The sequence below is a fragment of the Homarus americanus genome, unplaced genomic scaffold (genome assembly GCF_018991925.1).
Source record: "Homarus americanus isolate GMGI-L3 unplaced genomic scaffold, GMGI_Hamer_2.0 scaffold2796, whole genome shotgun sequence".
In the NCBI taxonomy this organism is placed as follows: domain Eukaryota; kingdom Metazoa; phylum Arthropoda; class Malacostraca; order Decapoda; family Nephropidae; genus Homarus; species Homarus americanus.
The window spans coordinates 142,691-154,180 of record NW_024757344.1 but is presented as its reverse complement, the minus strand read 5'-3'; positions in this window follow the sequence as shown (position 1 = coordinate 154,180).

Genomic DNA, 11,490 nt, shown 5'->3' with positions numbered 1-11,490 from the left:
TCGTGACGCCATAGTTTATGTCGTGACGCCATAGTTTGTGTCGTGACGCCATAGTTTATGTCGTGACGCCAGTTTGTGTCGTGACGCCATAGTGTGTGTCGTGACGCCATAGTTTGTGTCTTGACGCCATAGTTTGTGTCTTGACGCCATAGTTTGTGTCGACGCCATAGTTTATGTCGTGACGCCATAGTGTGTGTCGTGACGCCATAGTTTGTGTCGTGACGCCATAGTGTGTGTCGTGACGCCATAGTTTGTGTCGTGACGCCATTGTTTGTGTCGTGACGCCATAGTGTGTCGTGACGCCATAGTTTGTGTCGTGACGCCATAGTGTGTGTCGTGACGCCATAGTGTGTGTCGTGACGCCATAGTTTGTGTCGTGACGCCATTGTTTGTGTCGTGACGCCATAGTGTGTGTCGTGACGCCATAGTTTGTGTCGACGCCATAGTTTGTGTCGTGACGCCATAGTTTATGTCGTGACGCCATAGTGTGTGCGACGCCATAGTTTGTGTCGTGACGCCATAGTTTATGTCGTGACGCCAGTGTGCTGACGCCATTGTTTGTGTCGTGACGCCATAGTGTGTGCTGACGCCATAGTTTATGTCGTGACGCCATAGTGTGTAGTCGTGACGCCATAGTTTGTGTTGTGACGCCTTAGTTTGTGTCGTGACCATTGTTTGTGTCGTGACGCCATAGTGTGTCGTGACGCCATAGTGTGTCGTGACGCCATAGTTTGTGTCGTGACGCCATAGTGTGTGTCGTGACGCCATAGTTTGTCGTGACGCCATAGTTTGCGTCGTGACGCCATAGTGTGTGTGTCGTGACGCCATAGTTTGTGTCGTGACGCCATAGTGTGTCGACGCCATAGTTTGTGTCGTGACGCCATAGTTTATGTCGTGACGCCATAGTTTGTGTCTGACGCCATAGTTTATGTCGTGACGCCACAGTTTGTGTCGTGACGCCATAGTGTGTGTCGTCGTGACGCCATAGTTTGTGTCTTGACGCCATAGTTTGTGTCTTGACGCCATAGTTTGTGTCGTGACGCCATATTTTGTCGTGACGCAAGTGTGTCGACGCCATAGTTTGTGCGTGACGCCATAGTGTGTGTCGACGCCATAGTTTGTGTCGTGACGCCATTGTTTGTGTCGTGACGCCAAGTGTGTCGTGACGCCATAGTTTGTGTCGTGACGCCATAGTGTGTCGACGTCACAGTGTGTGTCGTGACGCCATAGTTTGTGTCGTGACGCCATAGTTTGTGTCGTGACGCCATAGTGCGTGTCGACGCCATAGTTTGTGTCGTGACGCCATAGTTTGTGTCGACGCCATAGTGTGTGTGACGCCATAGTTTGTGTCAGACGCCATAGTGTGTGTCGTGACGCCATAGTTTGTGTCGACGCCATAGTGTGTCGACGCATAGTGTGTTGTGACGCCATAGTTTGTGTCGTGACGCCATAGTTTGTGTCGTGACGCCATAGTGTGTGTGTCGTGACGCCATAGTTTGTGTCGTGACGCCTTAGTTTGTGTCGGGACGCCATAGTTTGTGTCGTGACGCCATAGTGTGTCGTGACGCCATAGTTTGTGTCGTGACGCCATAGTGTGTGTCGTGACGCCATAGTTTGTGTCGTGACGCCATAGTGTGTGTCGTGACGCCATAGTTTGTGTCGTGACGCCATAGTGTGTGTCGTGACGCCATAGTTTGAGTCGTGACGCCATAGTGTGTGTCGACGCCATAGTTTGTGCCGACGCCATAGTCGGGACGCCCAGTGTGTGTCGTGACACCTTAGTGTGTGTCGTGACGCCATAGTGTGTGTCGTGACGCCATAGTTTGTGTCGTGACGCCATAGTGTGTCGTGACGCCATAGTTTGTGTCGTGACGCCATAGTGTTGTCGTGACGCCATAGTGTGTGTCGTGACGCCATAGTTTGTGTCGTGACGCCAGTGTGTGTCGTGACGCCATAGTTTGTGTCGTGACGCCATAGTTTGTGTCGTGACGCCATAGTTTGTGTCGTGACGCCATAGTGTGTGTCGTGACACCTTAGTGTGTGTCGTGACGCCATAGTGTGTGCGTCGTGACGCCATAGTTTGTGTCGTGACGCCATAGTGTGTGTCGTGACGCCATAGTTTGTGTCGTGACGCCATAGTGTGTGTCGTTACGCCATAGTGTGTGTCGTGACGCCATAGTTTGTGTCGTGACGCCTTAGTTTGTGTCGTGACGCCATAGTGTGTGTCGGACGCCATAGTTTGTGTTTTGACGCCATAGTGTGTGTCGTGACGCCATAGTTTGTGTTGTGACGCTATAGTTTGTGTCGACGCCATAGTGTGTGTGTCGTGACGCCATAGTTTGTGTTGTGACGCTTAGTTTGTGTCGTGACGCCATTGTTTGTGTCGTGACGCCATAGTGTGTGTCGACGCCATAGTGTGTCGGGACGCCATAGTTTGGCGTGACGCATAGTGTGGCGCCATATTGTCGGAAGTTTGTCGTGACGCCATATGTGTGTGTCGTGACGCCAGTTTGTGTCGTGACGCCATAGTGTGTGTCGACGCCATAGTTTGTGTCGTGACGCCATAGTTTATGTCGTACACAGTTTGTGTCGTGACGCCATAGTTTGTGTCGTGACGCCAGTTTATGTCGTGACGCCAAGTGTGTGTGTACAGTTTGTGTCCACGCAGTTTGTGTCTGACGCATAGTTTGTGTCGTGACGCCATAGTTTGCGTCGTGACGCCAGTGTGTGTGTCGTGACGCCATAGTTGTGTCGGACGCAAGTGTGTCGTGACGCCAGTTTGTGTCGTGACGCCATTGTTGTGTCGTGACGCCAGTGTGTGTCGTGACGCCATAGTTTGTGTCGTGACGCCGCCAGTGTGTGTCGTGACGCCATAGTGTGTGTCGTGACGCCAGTTTGTGTCGACGCATAGTTTGTCGTGACGCCATAGTGCGTCGACGCCATAGTTTGTGTCGTGACGCCCATAGTTTGTGTCGTGACGCCATAGTGTGTGTCGTGACGCCATAGTTTGTGTCGTGACGCCATAGTGTGTGTCGACGCCATAGTGTGTCGTGACGCCATAGTGTGTGTGTCGTGACGCCATAGTGTTGTGACGCCATAGTTTGTGTCGTGACGCCATAGTTTGTGTCGTGACGCCATAGTGTGTGTGTCGTGACGCCATAGTTGTGTCGTGACGCCTTAGTTTGTGTCAGACGCCATAGTTGTGTCGTGACGCCATAGTGTGTGTCGACGCCATAGTTTGTGTCGTGACGCCATAGTGTGTGTCGTGACGCCAGTTTGTGTCGTGACGCCATAGTGTCAGACGTGACGTAGTTTGTGTCGTGACGCCATAGTGTGTCGTGACGCCATAGTTTGTGTCGTGACGCCATAGTGTGTGTCGTGACGCTATAGTTTGTGTCGTGACGCCATAGTGTGTGTCGTGACGCCGCAGTGTGTGTCGTGACGCCATAGTTTGTGTCGGACGCCATAGTGGTGTCGTGACGCCGCAGTTTCCATGTCGTGACGCCATAGTTTGTGTCGTGACGCCATAGTTTGTGTCGTGACGCCATAGGTGTCGTGACGCACTGGTTGTGTCGTGGCCATAGTGTGTCGTGACGCCGCCGTTTGTGTCGTGACGCCCATATGTGTTGACGCCATAGTTTGTGTCGTGACGCCATAGTGTGTCGTTACGCCATAGTGTGTGTCGTGACGCCATAGTTTGTGTCGTGACGCCTTAGTTTGTGTCGTGACGCCGTGGTGCGTGTGTCGTGACGCCATAGTTTGTGTTGTGGCGCCATAGTGGTGTCGTGACGCCATAGTTTGTGTTGTGACGCCATGGTTTGTGTCGAGACGCCATAGTTTGTGTCGTGACGCCGCAGGTGTCGTGGCCTTAGTTTGTGTCGTGACGCCATGGGTTGTCGTGACGCCATGTTTTGTCGTGACGCCACAGTGTGTGTCGTGACGCCATAGTTTGTGTTGGCCTTAGTTTGTGTCATGACGTAGGTTTGTGTCGTGACGCCATAGTTTGTGTCGTGACGCCATAGTGTGTCTCGTGACGCCATGAGTGTGTCGTGGCCATAGTTTGTGTTGTGGCCTTAGTTTGTGTCGTGACGCCTTAGTTTGTGTCGTGACGCCATAGTTTACTCAGCCACATATGTTTGTAAGCATCAGTGTGAGAGAACTTGTTTTAATCTATCATTAATTTCTTCCATTTTCTCTAATTTGAGAAATTTCCCGTTTTCTGTGTTTATATCGGGTATAGGGAGAGAAAGTGGGTAAGCAATGAGACAGAAAAGGTGAGTGAAGTCTATAGAGTTGGAGTTAAGAGTGGAGAGAGACCCATTTCTACCCATTTCTCTCTTTTTTGGTCCACCTATTTTCACCTACTCTAAAATATTTTATACCTATTTCGACCTACATCAACTTACTTTGTCTCGACCTAATTTCTACCTATTATCACCCCATTTCTACCTATTATCACCCCATTTCTACCTATTATCACCCCATTTCTACCTATTATCACCCCATTTCTACCTATTATCGACCCTTTTTTACCTATTATCGACCTATTTTGACAGATTATCGACCCTCAACGCTCAGAGTGACAATTTGGAAGTGTCGAGGAAGATTTTAACTTTGTGGTCAACTTTTAGCGTAACTCCGATCAACCTTCCCCACTCCTTCCCTCACTCCTTCCCTCACTCCTCCCTCCTTTGTCTCTCCCTCCTTTCCTCCCCTTCCCTCTCCCTCCTTTGCCTCCTTTCCTTCTTCCTCCCACCTCTCCACCTTCCTTAAGAGTATAATAAGTAATATAATTGTTCCTTAAAATTATATTAATATATTGTTCCTTAGAAGTATAATAAGTAATATAATTGTTTCTTAAGAGTATAATAAATAATATAATTGTTCATAGAGTATAATAAGTAATATAATTGTTTCTTAAGAGTATAATGATATAATTGTTCCTTAAGAATAAGTAATATAATTGTTTCATAGAGTATAATAAGTAATATAATTGTTCCTTAAAGTATAATAAGTAATATAATTGTTCATAGGTATATAAGTAATATAATTGTTTCAAGAGTATAATAAGTAATATAATGCCTTGTGTTTAAGGTAGGTTAAATTGGGATGTCTTCAGCCGTGACGTGAGTAGACATTATTGTTACTGTGTCTAAATGTCTGCCTGACTTATTGACTTACTGACTGAAGGTGACTTATTGACTTACTGACTGAGAGTGACTTACTGACTGACTGACTGGAAACTTACTGACTGATGACTGAAGGTGACTTACTGACGACTGGTGACTTATTGACTTACTGACTGAAGGTGACTTATTATTGGTGACTGAGGTGACTGACTGACTGACTGGTGACACTGACTGACTGAAGTGACTACTGACTGACTGACTGACTGAAGTGACTTACTGACTGATTGAAGTGACTTATTGCTTACTGACCGATTGGTGACTTATTGACCGATTAGTGACTTACTGTGGTGACTGACTGATTGGTGACTTATTGACTTACTGACTGAGTGACTGAGAGTGACTTATTGACATTACTGGTGATTGAAGTGACTTATTGACTTACTGACTGATTAGTGACTTATTGACTTACTGACTGATTAGTGATAGACACTGACTGAGGTGACTGGAAGGACTTATTGACATTACTGAGTGATTGAGAGAGTGACTTATTGACACTGACTGATTGAGAGAGTGACTTATTGACACACTGATTGAAGTGACTTGACACTGACTGATTGAAGTGACTATTGACACTGACTGATTGAAGTGACTTGTGACATTACTGACTGATTGAAGGTGACTTATTGACTTACTGACTGATTAAGAGTGACTTATTGACTACTGACTGATTGAAGTGACTTATTGACTACGACTGGTGACTGGTGACGTGACATTACTGAGTGATTGAAGTGACATTGACTTACTGACTGATTGAAGTGACTTATTGACTTACTGACGTTGAAGGTGTTATTGACTACTGGTGACTGGTAGCACTGACATTACTGGTGATTGAGAGTGACATGACTTACTTATTGAGTTGAGTGACTTATTGACTGACTGACTGACTGGAGGTGACACTGACATTACTGACTGATTGAAGGTGACTTATTGACACTGACTGACTGATTGAGAGTGACTTATTGACACTGAGTGACTGAAGAGTGACTTACTGACATTACTGAGTGATTGAGAGAGTGACATTGACATTACTGAGTGATTGAGAGGTGACATTTACTTACTGACTGGTGATTGAAGTGACTTATTGACTTACTGACTGATTGAGAGAGTGATATTGACTTACTGACTGATTGAGAGAGTGACTTATTTACTTACTGACTGATTGAGAGAGTGACATTGACGTACTGACTGATTGAGAGAGTGACTTATTGACTTACTGACTGATTGAGAGGCTTATTGACTTACTGACTGACTGACTGAAGGTGACTTACTGACATTACTGGTGATTGAAGTGACTTATTGACTTACTGACCGATTGAGTGACTTATTGACTTACTGACCGATTGAGAGAGTGACTTATTGACTTACTGACCGATTGAAGAGTGACTTATTGACTGACTGGTGACTGAGAGGTGACTTATTGACACTGACTGATTGAGAGGTGACATTGACTTACTGACTGGTGACTGAAGTGACTTACTGACATTACTGACTGATTGAGAGTGACATTGACTTACTGACTGATTAGAGGTGACATTGACCGACTGGTGACTGAGAGAGTGACTTACTGACATTACGAGTGATTGAGAGAGTGACATTTACTTACTGACTGATTGAAGTGACTTATTGACTTACTGACTGATTGAAGTGACATTGACTTACTGACTGATTGAAGAGTGAGCTTATTGACTTACTGGTGATTGAGAGTGACTTATTTACCTGACTGATTGAAGTGACTTATTGTCTTACTGACTGATTGAAGAGTGACTTATTGACTACTGACTGATTGGAGAGTGACTTATTGACTTACTGACTGATTGGAGAGTGACTTATTTACTTACTGACCGATTGAGAGGTGACATTGACATTACTGATTGATTGAAGTGACTTATTGACGATGATTGAGAGAGTGACTTATTGACACTGACTGACTGACTGAAGTGACACTGACATTACTGGTGATTTGAGGCTTATTGACTTACTGACTGGTTAGAGAGTGACTTATTGACACTGACTGACTGACTGAAGGTGACTTACTGACTTACTGGTGACTGGGAGACTTATTGACTTACTGACCGATTGAAGTGACATTGACTTACTGACCGATTAGAGTGACATTGACTTACTGACCGATTGAAGAGCTTATTGACACTGACTGGTGACTGGAGAGGTGACTTATTGACACTGACTGATGAGGTGACTTATTGATACTGACTGGGTGACAGAGGTGACATTGACACTGACTGGTGACTGGAGAGTGACTTACTGACTGACTGTTGAGAGGTGACTTATTGACATTACTGACTGATTAAGAGGTGACATTGACTTACTGACTGATTGACTGGAGGTGACTTATGACTTACTGACTGATTGGGAGTGACTTATTGACTTACTGACTGGTGACTGGAGAGTGACTTACTGACATTACTGAGGTGACTGGAGAGGTGACTTATTGACACTGACTGATTGAGAGAGTGACTTATTGACTTACTGACCGATTGGAGAGTGACATTGACTTACTGACTGGTGACTGGAGAGTGACTTATTGACACTGACTGATTTAGAGTGACTTATTGACACTGACCAGTTGAGGTGACATTGACTTGACTGAGTGGTGAGTGACTTACTGACATTACTGGTGACTGAGAGGTGACATTGACTTACTGACTGATTGAGAGGTGACATTGACACTGACCGATTGAGAGGTGACTTATTGACACTGACTGGTGACTGAGGTGACTTATTGACTACTGACTGATTGAGGTGACTTATTGACACTGACTGAGTGACAGAGAGGTGACTTATTGACTACTGACTGGTGACTGAGAGTGACTACTGACTGACTGACTGAGAGAGTGACTTATTGACATTACTGACTGATTGGAGAGAGTGACTTATTGACTTACTGACTGATTGACTGGAGAGGTGACTTATTGACACTGACTGATTAGAGTGACTTATTGACTTACTGACTGAGGTGACTGGGAGGTGACTGACATTACTGGGTTGAGGTGACTTATTGACACTGACCGATTGGGAGAGTGACTTGACTTACTGACTGGGTGACTGGGAGTGACTTATTGACTTACTGACTGACTGACTGGAGGTGACTTATTGACTTGACCGATTGAAGGTGACTTATTGACTTACTGACGGTTAGAGAGTACTTATTGACTTACTGACTGAGTGACTGAAGAGTGACTTATTGACTACTGACTGATTGAGAGAGTGACTTATTGACTTACTGACTGAGTGACTGAAGTGACTTATTGACTTACTGACTGATTGAGAGTGACTTATTGACTTCCTAGGTGACTGAGAGTGACTTACTGACATTACTGAGTGATTGAGAGAGGTGACTTATTGACTTACTGACTGATTAGAGTGACTTATTGACTACTGACTGAGTGACTGAGAGTGACACTGACATTACTGGTGACTGAGAGTGACTTATTGACTTACTGACTGATTGAAGTGACATTGACACTGACTGGTGACTGAAGTGACTTATTGACACTGACTGACTGACTGAGAGAGTGACTTACTGACATTACTGAGTGATTGAGAGAGTGACTTATTGACACTGACTGATTGAAGTGACTTATTGACACTGACTGGTGACTGAAGGTGACTTACTGTTACTGGTGATTGAAGTGACTTATTGACTTACTGACTGATTGAAGAGTGATTTATTGACTTGACCGATTGAAGTGTATTGACTTATGACCGATTGAAGGTGACTTATTGACACTGACTGATTGAGAGAGTGACATTGACACTGACTGGTGACTGAGAGTGACTTACTGACTTACTGGGTGATTGAAGTGACTTATTGACACTGACTGATTGAGAGGTGACATTGACATTACTGACTGATTGGAGGTGACTTATTGACACTGACTGATTAGAGAGTGACATTGACACTGACTGATTGAGAGGTGACTTATTGACACTGACTGGTGACTGAGAGTGACTTGACTTACTGACTGATTGGGGAGTGACTTATTGACTTACTGACCGATTGAAGTGACTTATTGACTTACTGACTGAGTGACTGAGAGAGTGACTTATTGACTTACTGACTGATTGAGAGTGACTTATTGACTTACTGACCGATTGAGAGAGTGACTTATTGACTTACTGACCGATTGAAGGTGACTTATTGTCTTACTGACTGAGTGACTGAGAGTGACTTACTGACTGACTGACTGATTGAGAGAGTGACTTATTGACTTACTGACTGATTGAGAGAGTGACTGATTGATTTACTGACTGACTGACTTATTGACTTTCTTACTGATTGACTTATTGCATGATTCACTTATTAACTTACTGACTGATTGACTTACTGAGAGATTGACTGATTGACTTGCGGTGACTTAATGATTGATTGACTGATTGACTTACTGAGAGAGTGACTTATTGTATGACTGACTACCGGACTGATTGACTTAATATATATTAGGTGAGTTGCTGACTGATTGACTTACTGAGAGTGACTTATTGTATGATTGACTTACTGACTGACTGTTTGACTTATTGAGTGTCAACAACAATAATAATAATAATAATAATAATAATAATAAATATAAATATATAACACAGTAGCCGACATTAATGGCTCTTGACAGGAATGAATGAATGACTATTAATTTGTTATTATAGAAACTTGTGTAAAATGTATAATTTGTTATTTTGAAGAGGATATTATTAGAGGTGAACTGGGGAGGTGGGGGGTTGTGGGAGGTGGGAGGTTGGGGAGGTGGGAGGTGGAAGGATGGGGAGGTGGGAGGTTGGGGAGGTGGGAGGTTGGGAGGTGGGAGGGGTTGGGAGGTGGGAGGTGGAAGGATGGGGAGGTGGGAGGTTGGGGAGATAAGTATTAGGAGGGTGATACTAATAAATATAATAATTGACGGTTTATTGAAAAAGTTCTGCAGCCCGAAGGCTGAAAATATACATTGGACATAAATGACTTATTACATACATTGGTGGTTTAACAAAGCCTTCATTAGAAAGGTGAAAGACATACAGTGAACATACAGATTAATGTAGGTGTTGAACAGCAAACACGTAGTGTAGTAACCCTCCCAGATGGTGTTAGGAGGGACCTCACGTGGTGTAGTAGTTCCCTCACAGATGGTGTTATAGGGGCCTCACGTGGTGTAGTAATTCCCTCGCAGATGGTGTTATGAGGACCTCACGTGGTGTAGTAGTTCCTCAGATGTTGTTATGAGGGACCTGGCGTGGTGTGATAATTCCCTCGCAGATGGTGTTATGAGGGACCTCACGTGGTGTAGATAATTACCTCACAGATGGTGTTATGAGGGACCTCACGTGGTGTAGTAATTCCTCACAGATGGTGTTATGAGGGGACCTCACGTGGTGTAGATAATTACCTCACAGATGGTGTTATGAGGGCTCTCACGTGGTGTAGTAATTACCTCACAGATGGTGTTATGAGGACCTCACGTGGTGTAGTAATTCCCTCACAGATGGTGTTATGAGGGACTCACGTGGTGTAGTATTACCTCACAGATGGTGTTATGAGGACCTCACGTGGTGTAGTAATTACCTCACAGATGGTGTTATGAGGGGCCTCACGTGGTGTAGTAACTCCCTCACAGATGGTGTTATGAGGGGCATCACGTGGTGTATAATTCCCTCACAGATGGTGTTATGAGGGCCTGACGTGGTGTAGTAATTCCCTCACAGATGGTGTGATGAGGGACTTGACGTGGTGTAGTAATTCCCTCACATATGGTGTTATTGAGGGGCCTCACGTGGTGTAGTAATTCCCTCACAGATGGTGTGATGAGGGACTTGACGTGGTGTAGTAATTCCCTCACATATGGTGTTATGAGGGACATGTGGTGTAGTAATTCCCTCACAGATGGTGTTATATGAGTGAGGTTTGGTCCCAGGCCTTCCTATCGTAGACGGATTAACACATCGGTGGTTGTTGTTAGGTCTCCCGGGGCCGTTATCACTGGGTACCTGGGACCTCACTGTGTGAAGGTTAACTTGGGTACGACTGTTACTGTTGAGTTGTTCTCACTGACTTAAGCACTGTTCACCACTGTTCACCTCGTTTAACACTGGTTCCGTTCCTTTCCTAATGAAATTGTAACTTCTGGCGAGAACTTGTTGATATTCCGGTGGGGAGGAGGGTTCAGGGAGGGTTGGTATGGGCCAACTTAACAGTTGACCTGGCTGCTCTGAGAGGAGCGCCAGGTACGTCTTGACCCTTCGGTGGTCAAGGATGTAGTGTGTGGTGCAGTGTGGTAGTGTAGTGGTGTGTGGTAGT